At 35.1% G+C, this 16,028-nt stretch overlaps 2 long non-coding RNA genes across 2 annotated transcripts in view; one reads left to right on the plus strand and one right to left on the minus strand.

Moving 5' to 3' along the window:
- LOC123380449 overlaps window positions 1-16,028 on the plus strand; it is a 79,151-nt gene that overhangs the window by 60,862 nt on the left and 2,261 nt on the right. The window lies entirely within an intron of this gene.
- The window catches only part of LOC111556600, a 39,107-nt gene continuing 38,247 nt past the window's right edge, over window positions 15,169-16,028 (minus strand). Inside the window, exon 3 of the long non-coding RNA XR_002736181.2 lies at window positions 15,169-15,555. This is a non-coding gene — a long non-coding RNA (uncharacterized LOC111556600). The remainder of the gene's footprint in view (window positions 15,556-16,028) is intronic.

A 16,028-nucleotide genomic window follows, 5' to 3' on the forward strand; every position in this document is an offset into this window, starting at 1 on the left:
AATCTAGATGTCAAGATATATATATATGTATATATATATATATATATATATATATATATATATATATATACATATATATATATATATGTGTGTGTGTGTGTGTGTGTGTATGTTTCTCATAAAAAAAAAAAAAAAGAAAACAAATACAGCCACCAGAGAATATTAAATTTGGGTATGCAAACATGGGAAAAAGTAAGAGTCATTATCAGAGTTCCCTAAAATCACAATACATAGGCATCTATTCTACTTGGGAACAAATTAAGTCTGCATAAAAATTTTACTTATGAAAAATGCCTCATTTTTTAGAGCTATCTTCTCAGTGAGATATCTCTGTGTTTATTTATAATATATTCCCAAAGTGTCTCTGGGATAGAAATTAAGACACATGAAACCAAACAACAATATGGAAGAGCCATTGAAATATTTTTCCCAGTGAACCACTTATTGTTCTGTGCAAATAATACAGCTTCAATGATTGAACATTGAGAAACAGATTTTTTTCAGAGTGTTAAGGGCACCATTTGATTGATTCAGTCCACATAATTAGGCTATTTTGCATAGTCCTAATTAGTTGTTTTATGTACTTTTTCCTTCTCATCCCCAGAGGCTCCCATCCAAGTAGCACTCACATTTTAGGAAACTTTTCCTAAAGAGTCCTTAGGTTCCCTTTGTATCTGGTAATGGTCGTGTTCACAACGCTGAAACTAACGTCATTGATTTTATGACATTATTTCTTAATGAACCCTTTTAGAAAGTAACTAAAAAGTATATAAGTTTCCCCCATTTGAGCTTTGAAATAGGAAGATCAAAGAAAAGGCCTTCCATCTCCTTCTTGTTTCCAGTGAACTGTAGCTCAGTAAATGGTAACAGTTCAGTTCCTAGTACAGAAAACTCTTATGATTAAAAAGAAAAGTACCATTAACAATCATACCAATTTACTTGGATGAAACATCCTATTAAGCAGAAAATGTTCTGAATGCTTCTTGAAAAATGTGTGTTAGTTGAACATTAAGGAGACTTTTATTTTCATTGTTGCAGTTCATAAGTTAAAGAAAATTTTTTATGGAATCATGTTAGAGTGATCAAAAAGCTAAAAAAATATTTGGAGTTTAGAAATAAGCAACAAAATCTTTAATCTCTGTCAAGTTGTTAAAATCAGCTGAGGCTAGTTGTGGACAAAAACTATTACTATTTGCTAGATTCATGGTGACATATATGAAATTTGTTAATTAGCTCAGTACCTCCAATAACTAATGACATAATTGGTATTATCATGTGTACAACAGTACTTTCATAAAATACTAAAAATACTCTTAAGATAAAAGCACCAAAAATTCCAGCACTTAATATTTAAATATTATTTAACAATATTCAGGCGTGCCTGGGTGGCTCAATGGGTTAAGCGTCCTACTCTTGATTTCGGCTCATGTCATGATCTAATGATTCATGGGGTCAAGCCCCATGCATTGAGCTCTGGGCTGACAGTGTGGAGGCTGCTTGGGATTCTCTCTCCCTCTCTCTCTGCCCCTTTCCTGCTAGTGTACACACATGCACGCACACACACACGCACACACACACTCTCTCTTCTCTCTCAAAAATAAATTAAAAAAAAAACAATATTCAACCATTGTGTATTATAAAACTAATATGTCCCTGACACTAAAGTTCAGAGAGCAGAAGATTCCTAAAGATATTTGTTCTTGGCCTCCAGAGGCTCAAACTCTAATAAAGAAATTAGACTAAACTTGAGAATCATAATTGTGTGTAAGAGCAATGACAGACATATGCATAGTGCTCTGAATACAAGAAAAATAGAGTTACTACCAGTGGAGTAAGGAAAGTCTTCACCATAGAGGTGACATCTGAGATGGTTATAGAAGTAGGTTGAAGGATGTCAGAGAGGTACAGAAAGTTATTCTGATAGAATAGTATGTACAAAGAGGTGAAATTATGAGGGGGCATAGTGTGTTCAGGGGAAATGAGTGTCTAGCAAAACGCTGCACACATAGTTGGTGTTCACTAAATATCTCTGGAATGAGGGGTGCGTGGGTGGCTTAGTTGGTTAAGCATGCGGTTGGTGAGAATAAGCCCTGTGACCGGCTCTGCTCTGATGGTGCGGAGCCTCTTTGGAATTCTCCCTCTCCCTCTCTCTCTCTCTGTCCCTCCCCTGCTCACGATCTCTCTCTCTCTCTCTCTCTCTCTCTCTCTCTCTCTCTCTCTCTCTCCTCCAAAAATAAATATTAAAAAAAAATATATATATATATATATATGCAATGAGTTAGTAAAGAGTAAAAGTAAGAGATTATATTTCACTAGAATATAAACAGTATATATGAATAACAGGAGGCAATTTTGGAGAAATAGATAAATGTAGGGAAGTAGTAGATGTCAATTTCCAAGGAGCATCGTTCTTGCACTATATAGTACTCTCAGAATTATTTTACTGAAATGAATCAAAGTTTAGATATGGAGAAACTTTGAGCCAGCTATCTATTTCTGCTTTGAAAATTTTCAAACTTAATGGCTTAAAATACCAAAAGAATTTTACTCACAAATGTGCGATTTGGGGTAGAGCTTGGAAAGAGAAAGCTACTGTCTGCTCCATTCAGCATCTTCAGTGTCTATATGCATCTGAAAACTTGCTTGCTCACACATCTCCTAGTTGATACTGGCTACCTGCGGAGACCCTCAGTGGGGCTGTCAATCAAAAACTGAACACAGAGGGGCGCCTGGGTGGCGCAGTCGGTTAAGCGCCCAACTTCAGCCAGGTCACGATCTCGCGGTCCGTGAGTTCGAGCCCAGCGTCAGGCTCTGGGCTGATGGCTCAGAGCCTGGAGCCTGTTTCCGATTCTGTGTCTCCTTCTCTCTCTGCCCCTCCCCCATTCATGCTCTGTCTCTCTCTGTCCCAAAAATAAATAAACGTTGAAAAAAAAAAAACAAAAAAAAAACTGAACACATGACCCGCTGCTTAACCAGAGCTTCTCATAACATGGTGATTGGTCCTAAGAGAGATGCAGGCAGAAACGATATAATTTTTACATCTAATCTTCGAAGTTGCATGGTATCATATCTACCATACTTTTACGGTCAAAACAGATATCATCCCTTCCAAGTTGAAAGAGAAAGAAAATAGATCCCTAGTCTTGATGGTGATATGGCAAGCATTGGAAGAGTATGGAAGACTAGAAATACTTCTTTGAACATTTTTGGACAATAAAATCTACCACAAATGGCTTTTCCCCTTTCATATAATAAATGAAAAAAATGACAGCTACAAAATAGGTGTATAACATTTTTTTAATGGACTCAACAGTAAAGACCACAAAATTTATCTTGTTTGGTTAGCTGAGGACTTACCAATTATCTTACTATATTACATTTGCCAATTTACCAATTTGATATTTTAAGCTTCATTAGAACAGGAGATGAGTCTTTTGTTTAATCCTTGTATCTCCAACACCTGGTGGGATCCTGGCATTTTTATGGATATTTAATTGATATTTACTAAATAAATGAATGCATAAGTATATATAAACTTAATATTTTGAACCACTACCTCCTAAATAACTGACTTCCATAGTAAGGTCTTTTCACATTGAATATATGTTAGAAGCCTGACACCAATTTTCATAACTATGTAATTTCTAGAGGTAATTCACTCATGAATGATGATAATTAAGAGTTTTAAAGAACTATAGTCTTGCCAAAATGAGAGAGGGGGTGTTGTCAATAGAAAATATTGTTTTATTTGTATTTATCAGTATTTTCCTTATTCTTTAGTAAAAGGGATTGGCCAACTGAAATCAGAACAAGTTTTAAAAAATAAGACAGATTACAAAACCTTTGACTTGCTCTCTTAAAAAATTTACCCACCTTCTTCCATATCTGAAATATATCTTGGAGTTAATTCAGTTACTGCAAATACAATATTTAAGTACATGTTATTTATAACTTACTTTAAATATACTTAAGATGGAAAACAAAACATCTCAATCTATTAATATGTGTACTATGTCAGGCTCCTGGGTGTCTCAGTCAGTTAAGCATCCCACTTCAGCTTAGGTCATGATCTTTGGGTTAGTGAGTTGAAGCCTCTCATGGGGCTCTCTGCTGTCAGTGCAGAACCCACTTCAGATCCTCTGTCTTCCTTCCTCTCTCTCTGCCCCTCCCCCCTCTCAAAAATAAGTAAACATTTTTAAAGATATATATGTGTACTCCTATCTTACAGTTGCTGCACAAATGCCTGATTTATGTTGCATAGTCCCCCTCCCTCCCTCTCCCCGCAGCTCAATGGAAATGCATGGAAATTGGCAAGAACCTGATCTGTAACAGGTTTTGTCATTTGTGGAGTACACCAGACTTTTATCTCCTCACATGTTAAAGCTTAGAATGTATGAATTAGAAGATTTACATTCTGTGCTACATTTGTTAGTTATAAGACTTTTGAATGATTTACTTTGAAATGCGGGATAAAGTTTGGTTTGCTAATCAATAAATGTTTAATGTAATTTCATAAACTATTACCAAGGAGGCTTGTCAGTTTCAATTCCCTTCAATAATACTTAGAGCTAACAAGGATGAAATTACATTGTAAGCAAATTTGGAGGAGCATGTGATAAGGTTTGAATGCTTTTCTTTTTGATTATGGAAAGATATTGTCAGTGAATTCCATATAGCCCCTTACCTCCTCAAAGCTAGTGAGTTTTGAGTGACACAAATGTTGACTATGCAAACATATTAATTAGTCCTAAAATGACACCAATAGTGATTTTTTGATCTGTTAATTTGTTAAATTTCTGGTAAATTCTTAAGAATATAGCATTAGTACAAGTGTAGCAGGGAGAATGGGAACAAGGAGAACTTGCCCTTGCTTTGTCATTTGGGAAGTTTTGTACTAGACCAGCAACTCGACTTCTCTGGGCCTAGAGTTTCAGTATTTTTGTAAGTTGAGGTCAATAAGATCTTCCTATATTCTCCTCGAGCTTTTGACACTTGATGCCTCTGTTGCACAAAATAGAAACTCAATAAGTGTATATTCAATGATTGAAAACTAAATGAATAAGTGAATATACTTAGTCTAACATCATTTCATATTTCTCCAAACAACAAGTTGTTTAAACTGCTATGTACATGTCATAGAAGTATAAATTTGGAGCTACCAGGTGCTCATTTCCAGAAGAACCTTTTGATAGTGTAAATGTCTGGAGTGAGGGCAAGTTTCATGCTTTTTAAGTAAACGAAGACGACACTGTAGATGGTGCAAAGTGGAGGAAGGGTGAAGTGACAGTAAATGAAGTCAGGGAGGAAACGGAGATGGGTTGGCAGGAGTGCAGATTGTGTAGGGTTTTAAAAGTTATATTCTAAAGATTGGGCTTCAGTAGATAGATTTACACTAATTCAACCCAAAGAAACTTCTGTTAAAAAAAAATTCCAAGTGATCATTTGTTGATGTAATACTGAGTTAACTGACAAGATTATTTATGTCTGCAGATTAATATATTCACTCTTATAAGAACTGTGAAGGCTGTATATAGATAATGAACAATAAAGACACTTGAAATCAGCTACTAATTATTCTTAGGTACTCAGTTTTGTGCAGCAAGTTGCTAGGAATTTCCAGGAAATACTATTTTCCAAGTGTGATCTCTGCACCTATGACAGCAAAATGGTTCCTCTGGCCTGGTTGGTGGATAGAGAAAATTCTGGGGCCTCATCTGAAGAAGGACTCAGCTGCGGTCCAGTCTGTAGGTGATTTGTTTGCCAATATGACTTATGAAAAGAGTTCAGTATCATTTTCATTTGCATTTTTCTGTTAGTGTGTCTGAAAATCTTTTCCTATGGTTATTGGCCATTTGAATTTGTTCTTCTGTGGCTTGTGTATTTAACCAATCCCTTACCTATTTTTATTGTCGTTTGTCTTTATGCTATCAAATTTAAGAGTTGGTTATATACTGTGAATTTAAAGGCTTTATGTTTTATGTACACTGAAGTTTTCGTCTAATCAATCACATATGTGACTTCACTCATGGTATGTTTATTGAAATTCCAATTTTTCTCTATCAAATATAAATGTGTACTTTTGCTTCTTGGGTTCTGAATATACCATCTTATTTTAAGAGACTTCAAACGTATAGATTATACAAATATTCTACAAACACTTTTCCTAAGAGTTTCGTTTTCTTTTGTTTTACTTACTGATTATTTATTTATTTGTCTCCGTGTGTTTGTGTATTTATGCATAACAGTATGAGGAACGGAGCGCCTGGGTGGCTCAGTCAGTTGAGCTACTGGCTCTTGGTTTCAGCTCAGGTCATGGCGGGCTCTGTGCTAACTATGGAGCCTGCTTAAGATTCCCTCTCTCTCCCTCTCTCTCCCTCTCCCCTCTCCCCCCAGTTACATGCTCTCTCTCTCTCAAGAAAAAAAAAGAAGAGAAAAGAAAAGAAAGAAAAAGAATATGGAGGAGATCAAACTCTCTTGTCTTCCAGGAGAGACATTTTTAATACTACTACTGGTAAAAATAAATCATCATTTTGCAGTGAACAGAAATAGTTACTTTACCTTGCATACGTTCACATACACATGCTGTAGCCTATAACTAAAACTTCTTTTCTGTTTTACTAATTTCTTCACACATCCCTAAGCCAATATTTTGTTCTTGAATATTTTTCTTTTAGGAAAAGTATAGATTACTTCAGTCTAATTCCAAAGAAAATATTTTAGAACCTCTAAGTAAAATTTCTTGTAATTCATATATTAATTTAAGAAGAATTTTCACTTTCATGATATTAAGTGTTCCCATTAAGAACATGGTACATCTTTCCTTTAGTCTACGTTTTGATTAGTTCCCTTCAGAAATATTTTATGGATGTCTTCATATAGGTCTCAAACTGGTCTTTTTAAGATTGTTCCTAATTATTTTATAGTGTTTGTTGCTGTTTTGAATAGGATAATTCCATTTCCATTTATAGCTAGTTGCATCACATATAAAGAATAGGTATTGGTGATTGTACACTTTTAAGGTACATAACCACTTTGAAAATTCTCCTTAAAGTGACTAGAAAATTTTAGATTTCTTAGATTTCAATTTTTAGCAAAAATTTGGATAATTTTCTTCCAATATTAATTAATGTTCTTTTCTTATTACATTTGCTAAAATGTATTTTTTAATTTGAATAATAAGAAAATGGGCTTCTCATTGTTTATAAGTAAACACTATCCTACTGAAGTAATTTCTTATTTTAGTCAGCATTAAGAATATCTGCTAAATTTCATCAAAGAACTTTCAGGATCTAGGGTGATATGAATTTGGTTTTCTCCACTATTATCTTGGCATCATGAATTGTGTTTTTCTTGATTTTGTACTCACCCTCATATTCCTGCAATCCTGTCTATGAATGTCTCACTTCTAAATTCCAATTGATAATTTTATTTTCATCTATAATTTAAAGTACCATTAAACTATATTTTCTTTCTTTGTGTATTAATGTTTTGATATTAATGTTATTTTTATACAACAGATTTAACAGCTCTCATTTTCTTAATGTAATTTAAATAAATTAAAACTATCCTCTAAAATTTAGAGAAAACTCATCTTTGAAACTCTGTTTGTGGTTCCTTATTTAGAGACACATTTTAAAATTTCTTTTCTAATCTATTTTACAATAACTCATTTCTCAAGTTTCTGTTTATTCATGAGTCAGTGTTGGTAATTCATCTTTTTGCTAAGAAAACATCTACATAATCTAGGTTTTCAAATTAGAGTATTCTTATAATTCTTTAAATCTCACTTGTATATGCATTATATCTCCATTTTCATCCTAATGTATATTTTTTACTTTTACCTTAACTGAGCTTACAATTTATATTATTAATCTTTTAAAGAATCTGTTTTCAGATTTATTTACAGCTTTTTAAATTTTATTTTCTCAGATAGTAGTTTTATGTATTGTCTCCACTACTTTGTTTTAGCATATTTTGTTTGTTCTGCCTGATTTATCAAGATAAATACTAAGTTATTGTATTTTTTGTCTTTCTTCTTTAATAACAAAGCCATTTAAAAATGTACAGTTTTCTATGAGAATGGATTTAACTGTGTCCCATGGGTTTTAGTGTAAAGAATTTTCCTTTGATAACTTTCTAGTTTGTCATTTCACTTTTGAATTCATGTTGCAGAGACTGTTTCTTAAATTCCAAGTAGCTAATTTTTAAGAACTTCTAGATTGTTAGATTAACTATCTGAGAGCATGATCTGTAAAATCTCTACTTCAAAGTGTTTACATGTCCTGACCTTAGGGGGAAAGCTCTCAGATTTCCCCATTGAGGATGATATTAGCGGTGGGTCTTTCATATATGGCTTTTATGATCTTGATCCTTCTATCCCTACTTTCTTGAGGATTCTTATCAACAAAGGGTGCTGTACTTTGTAAAATGCTTTCTCTGCATCTATTAAGAGGATCATGTGGTTCATGTCCTTTCTTTTATTGATGTGATGTATCACATTGATTGTTTCATGGATATCAAACCAGACCTGTATCCCAGGTGTAAATCCCACTAGGTTGTGGTGAATAATTTTTTAATGTATTGTTGAATTGGTTGGCTAGTATCTGGTTGAGGATTTTTGCATCCATGTTCATCAAGGAAATTGGTCTGCAGTTCTCCTTTTTTAGTGGGGTCTTTATCTGGGTTTGGAATCAATGTAATGCTGGCTTCATAGAATGAGTTCGGAAGTTTTCCTTCCATTTCCTTTCATTTGAACAACTTCAAAAGAATAGGTGTTAACTCTCCTTTAAATGTTTGGTAGAATTCCCGTGGAAAGGCATCTGGCCCCAGACTCTTGTTTTTTGGGAGATTTTTGATTAGTAATTCAGTTTCTTTAATACTTGTCATGCGTCTGTTCAAATTTTCTATTTCTTCTTGTTTCAGTTTTGGTAGTTTATGTTTCTAGGCATTTGTCCATTTCTTCCAGATTCCCCTATTTATTGGCACATAATTTATTGGCTCATGATAGTCTCTTATTATTGTTTACATTTCTGCAGTGTTGGTTGTGATACTGCCTCTTTTATTCTTGATTTTATTTGAGTCCTGTCCTTTTTTGATCAGACTGGCTAGGGATTTATGAAATTTGTTAATTCTTTCAAAGAACTAGCTTCTGGTTTCATTGATCTGTTCTACTGGTTTGTTTGTTTGTTTGTTTGTTTGTTTGATAGCATTGATTTCTGCTTTAATCTTTAGTATTTCTCATATTCTGCTGGTTTGGGGTTTTATATTGTGTTCTTTCTCCAGCTCTTTAAAGTGTAAGGTTAGGTTGTGTATCTGAGACCTTTCTTCCTTCTTTAGGAAGGCCTGGATTGCAATATACTTCCCTCTTAGGATTCCCTTTGCTGCATCCCAGAGGTTTGGGGCTGTGGTATTATCATTTCCATTGGATTCCACGTACTTTTTAATTTCCTCCTTAACTTCTTAGATAGCCCATTCATTCTTTAGTAGAATGTTCTTTAGTCGCCAAGTATTTCTTATCTTCCAAATATTTTCTTGTGGTTGATTTTGAGTTTCATAGCATTTTGATCTGAAAATATGCACGATATGATTGCAATCTTTTTTGTACTTATTGAGTGCTGATTTGTGTCCCAGTATGTGATCTATTCTGGAGATGTTCCACTAGAGAACATCTCCAGATATGCACTAGAGAAAAATGTGTATTCTGCTGCTTTAGGATGAAATGTTCTGAATATATCTATCTGCTATGTCCATCTGGTCTAGTGTGTCATTCAAAGCCATTGTTTCCTTGTTGATTTTCTGTTCAGATGATCTGTCCATTTCTGTAAGTGGGGTGTTGGGGTGTTGAAGTCTCATACTATTATGGTATTATTAGCAGTGAGTTTATGTTTATGATTAATTGATTTATATATTTGGGTGTTCACACTTGGGGCATAAATGTTTACAATTGTTAGAACTTCTTGGTGGATAGACACCATAATTATGGTAATAATGCCTTTCTTCATCTCTTGTTACAGACTTTATTTTAACATCTAGATTGTCTGATATAAGTATGGCTATTCTGCCTTTCTTTTGGTGACCATTAGCAAGATAGATGGTTCTCCATCCCCTTACTTTCAATCTGAAAGTGTCGTTAGGTCTAAAATGGGTCTCTTGTAAACAGCAAATAGATGGGTCTGGTTTTCTTATCCATTCTGTTACCCTATGTCTTTATATTGGAGCATTTAGTCCATTGATATTTAGAGCAAGTACTGAAAGATATGAATTTATTGCCATTGTGTAGCTGGTAGACTTGGAGTTTCTGGTGGTGTACCATAGTTTCTGGTGGTGTCTTTGTTGCTGTTAGTACACTCTTCCACTGTTATTCAACACAGTATTGGAAGTAGTCTCAGCAATCAGCCAACACAAAGAAATAAAGACATCCAAATAGGCAAGGAAGAAGTCAAATTTTCACTCTTCACAGACGACATGATACTCTATGTGGAAAACCCAGAAGATCCCAAAAAAACTGCAAGAACTGTTCCATGAATTCAGCAAAGTCACAGGATATAAAATCAATACACAGAAATTGGTTACATTTCTATGTACCAAAAATGAAGCAACACAAAGAGAAATCAAGAAATCAATCCATTTATAATTGCACCAAAAACCATAAAGTACCTAGGAATAAACCTAACCAAAGAGGTGAAAAATCAATACACTGAAAACTATAGAAATCTTATGAAAGAAATTGAAGAAGATACAAAAAATTGGAAAAAATAGTCCATGCTCCTGGATTAGAAGAACAATGTTGTTAAAATGTCAATACTACCCAAAGCAATCTACATATTCATTGCAATCCCCATCAAAATAACACCAGCATTCTTCACAGAGCTAGAACAAATAATCCTAAAAAGGCCATGAATAGCCAAAACAATCCTGAAAAAGAAAACCAAAGCTGGAGGCATCATAATTCCTGACTTCAAGATATATTACAAAGCTGTAATCATCAAGAAAGTATGGCACTTGTGCAAAACCAGACACACAGATCACTGAGACAGAATAGAGAACCCAGAAATGGACCCACAAACATATGGCCAACTAATCTTTGACAAGCAAGAAAGGATATCCAATGGAATAAAGACAGTCCCTTCAGCAAATGGTGTTGGGGAAACTGGACAGCGACATGCAGAAAAATGAACCTGCACCGCTTTCTTACACCATACACAAAAATAAACTCAAAATGAATGAAAGACCTAAATGTAAGACAGGAAGCCATCAAAATCCTCGAGGAGAAAGCAGGCAAAAACCTCTTTGACCTTGGCCGCAGCAACTTCTTATTCAACATGTCTCTGGAGGCAAGGGAAACAAAAGGAAAAATGAACTATTGGGACCTCATCAACATAAAAACTTCTGCACAGCTAAGGAAATATCAGCAAAAGTAAAAAGGCAACCAACAGAACGGGAAAAGATATTTTCAAATGACATATCGGATAAAGGGGTAGTATCCAAAATCTGTAAAGAACTTTTCTAACTCAACACCCAAAAGACAAATAATCCAGAGAAGAAATGGATAAAAGACGTGAATAGACCCTTTTCCAAAGAAGACAAAAGATAGCTAACAGACACATGAAAAAATGCTCAATATCACTCATCACCACGGAAATATAAATCAAAACCACAATGAGGTATTACCTTATACCAGACAGAATGGCTAAAATTAACAACTCCGGCAACAATAGCTGTTGGTGAGGATGTGGAGAAAGAGAATTTCTTTTGCACTGCTGGTGGGAATGCAAACTTGTACAGCCACTCTGGAAAACAGTATGGAAGTTCCTCAAAAAGTTAAAAATAGAACTACCCTACAATCCAGCAATTGCACTGCTAGGTATATACCCATGGGATAAAGGTGTGCTGTTTTGAAGGGGCACATGCACCCCAATGTTTATAGCAGTGCTATCAACAATAGCCAAAGTGTGGAAAGAGCCCAAATGTCCACTGAAAGATGAATGGATAAAGAAGATGTGGTATATATCTACAAAGGAGTATTACTCAGCAATCAAAAAGAGTGAAATCTTGCTATTTGCAACTACCTGGATGGAACTAGAGGGTATTATACTGAGCGAAATTAGTCAGAGAAAGACAAATATCATATGACTTCACTCATATGAAGAATTTAAGATACAAAACAGATGAATATAAGGGAAGGGAAGCAAAAAGAATACAAAAACAAGGAGAGGGACAAACCATAAGAGACTTTTAAATACAGAGAACAAACTAAGGGTTGCTGGAGGGGCTGTCAGTAGGGGGATGGGCTAAAGGGCAAGGGTCATTAAGGAAGACACTCATTTGGATGAGCACTGAGTGTTATATGTAGGGGATGAATCACTGGAATCTACTCCTGTAATCATTATTGCACTATATGCTATGTAACTTGAATGTTAGATAGATAAATAAATAAATTAATTAGTTAATTAATTAAAAAATAATTTTTTAAAGTAAATAAAATGTTTGCATTTATTCTTTGTCAGCAAGCAGAAGACTGATTTTAAAAATATTCCATGGACATAAAAAAATGAATTGCTGTCTCTGTGCAGGGTTCTCTATATTCTCTATCTCTCCATGTTTTTTTCCTGTGCCTACACACACACACACACACACACACACATGCACACTCAAGTGTGATTATTAAATTTCTTCTTATTCTAACTTCTTTTTGTTTAACTGACTTGTCCTAATGATTTTAATTGCATAAACATGTTTCCCATTCTTGTATGCAATTTTTACTATAGTTTGTTTTGTTTACTTATTTGATCAAATTACTGTTGATTATTCTTTTCCTGTGTTACTTGACTCCCTCATCCCCCCTCTTATCTACATTATCTCTTGTCAATATAAGCCCTCCCTACCTCCTACCCTGTAATTCACGTTAGAAATCTAGTATTTATTACTATACATTTTTCTTCATGCTCATATAATTATACATAAACCAATCAAATATATTCATGCATACCAACTTATAATTATCTAGATTTTCCATTGCTAGTTTTATAAAAGTGTGATCAAATTATATATAATTCTCTACATTTTGCTTCTTTTACTCATTAATACCTCATAGAAATATCTCCAGGTCAACTTATATAACTTGTATTAATTTTCTCCAATTTTGCATAAACTTCCAAAGCACAGATACAGCACAATTCATTCAATAATGCCTCTATTTATTATGCATTGTTGTTTTCTTTTTTATATTTTTCTTTTATATTTTTTATATTTTTCATTTTATGTTTTTCAAACTTTACTTATTTAATCCAATTACTGTTATCATTTTCCCTTGTCAGTTTAGAAGTTTTGAAGTTTTATGTTCTAGTAATGGTTACCCATGACTTTCCATGGGCACTCTGTTTCTCCAATGCATTCCTTTCCCTTTGCTTTCAGCTCAGGTGATGCCAATGCCACAATTGGTGGGAAACCTGCAGTCTCTGGCCCTCTGAGCAGGACATGTACTCAGATTTTTGGTCACCTATTCAGTCCTCAATAGAAAACCCCTCTACTCTCTTCAATTATAAAGGTTAATATCTTTCTAGTTGAAGAGATAATGAGAACCCTCCCAAACTCCTTGACTTCTGGGGAGCAACATGGGGACCTGAGAGACCAGTAGGTTGTTATAAGACCACAAATGTGGATGGAAAGATGCTAGCTTTCTTCTCAGTGCTCCACAGATCTCAGTGGAACAACCTCTTTTCAGGAAGCACAGAGCTCTAATTTGTTTACGATATTTTCTCTCTAGGATGCAAGTCGTAGGCAGGCCCAGATAAGAGTAATGTCCTGCAGATGTGCCTTCTGCCAAGACCTCAGCAAAGTGAAAACCTGGTTTTCCTCTCCCAGGCTCAGTTGTCTTTGGAAGGTGCTCTACTCAGGATGAGTAATTGTAAGAGAAGGCAGAGGGCAGCAAAAGCATGCACTTAGCTTGCCTCTGTCTCTGAACTTGCTCCTGTTTCTACCTCTCAGATATGAACTATTATTTATGACTTACCTCAAATGATATCACTTCCATAAGTCTTTTCTTGCTGAAGGAAGAGACGACCTTCTAGATGTGACATCTCTTACCTGTGAATCAGAGGACATGTCCCTCTCTAATGTTCACTCTTCAGATTGTGGGTAATAATAATGGCAGTCACTTATTTAGTGTTTACTGTATGCCGAGCACTGTGCTAAGCACTTCATATGTACTTTATATATTCAGCTTTGTGCTGAACACCCATGTGCTTGATTAGGGACTGAGTCACACAATCTCTCTAGCCCCCTCACACCAGAGTCTGTTTGTTGCTACTGGAGCTTTTTTGTGAATAGGCTGATTATCTAGTCACATAATTAGAAATGGTCACTTAGAAAACACATTGAACATCTCAATTTTACTTAATAGTAAACCAAATCAAAGTAGGCATGAATAATCTGGCCCCTTCACTGGCTAGATATCATTATCATAGGTAGACTTAATATTTGGTTCCAAATGCAAAGAAAGCTTCAGCTGGCTGTAATTTTCTTATTTCCATCTGAAAGTCACTAACCACTTCAAGCCCTTGATTTACTTTTGTAGCAGATTTCATTGTCCCTTATACAGATGAAGTAAAATACAATTCCTTATTTGACCATATCAGATGGAATTTGCCTATGAACAAAGTAATACATTACATCAGAATTTTACCATCAGGATGATTGATATATAATTGGTAGTGATGTGAGACTAATTTCTTCTTGATATAAACAACATAAAGTAAAATCGCTACACACCCAGTACAGATAAACATTTTTCACATATGCTATCATGGTGCTTTGTATAATGAACTACTCAACCGAGACCCAGAGTATCCTTTCATATCATATCTATAGCTTATATCTTACAAAACCATTGCAAGGTAGAATGTGATGATTCCCAACTCTTGGAGTTGCAGAAATGGTCATGACTCATTGTACTTGTCACATTTGTGAACCCCCGCTTGCTCTCCTTAAAGGATGTATTCCTTTAAATTTTAGAGTTGAGTTACTTTTTAAAAATATTTTCTAAATTCTGTAACAATTTTTGTGCAATCTGAAACACCAAATGAGGTTTGAGGCTCACTAAATGCAGAATCTCAGGATATCAGTTATGAGTAAGGAAGAGTGAAATAATTCCAAGACAGCTCAGCTACATTCTTGACTGTCATGTACAAGCAGAACTGCCTTTCCTGTCACTTTGTGGCATACATTCACTTATTCATTGGTAATTCATTTATTTCACAGTTATTGAATGTCCAGTGTGGACCGGACACTGGTGTAGGCACCATAGTGAACAATCCACAATTCCAAGCCTGTTATTGATTAACGGAAATTACATTTATTTGTTCTGTCTATTCCATCCACCCCAGAATGTAAACTCTGTGAGGACAGAAACTTTGTTTTATTGTAAAAGCAGCCTAGAATTCAGAAAAGTGCTGGCAATAAAAAAAAATAGTAAGTAAACAGCTAATGGTCATTTAGTGTGACAAGTGTTATGCTATAGTACTGGAGCAGGAAGCAACTTTTTTTTTCTTTTCTTTCCTGAAAAGAAGCAGATAGGAAATAGGCTCATCAGCATTCACCCAGCAGCTTAAAAGAACCATAGACAGTATATAAACAAATGGATGTGATTGTATTCCAATAACTTTCTTTAATATAATTTATTGTCAAGTTGGCTAACATACAGTGTATACAGTGCACTCTTGGTTTTGGGGGTAGATTCCTGTGATTCATCGCTTACATACAACAGCCAGTGCTCATCCCAACAAGTGCCCTCCTCAATAACTTTTTGTTAGTTTATTTTTGAGAGAGAGAGAGAGAGAGAGAGAGAGAGAGGTAGAGACAGAACAAGTAGGGGGAGGAGAAGAGAGAGGGGGCGGGCACAGAGAATCCAAAGCAAGCTCAGGCCATCAGTGCAGAGCCCTATGCGGGGCTCGAACCCGCAAACCACAAGGTCATGATCTAGGCCAAAATCGGATGCTGAACTGACAAAGCCACCCAGGCACCCCTCCAAT

This window comes from Felis catus, chromosome D1, assembly GCF_018350175.1.
Source record: "Felis catus isolate Fca126 chromosome D1, F.catus_Fca126_mat1.0, whole genome shotgun sequence".
Lineage (NCBI taxonomy): Eukaryota > Metazoa > Chordata > Mammalia > Carnivora > Felidae > Felis > Felis catus.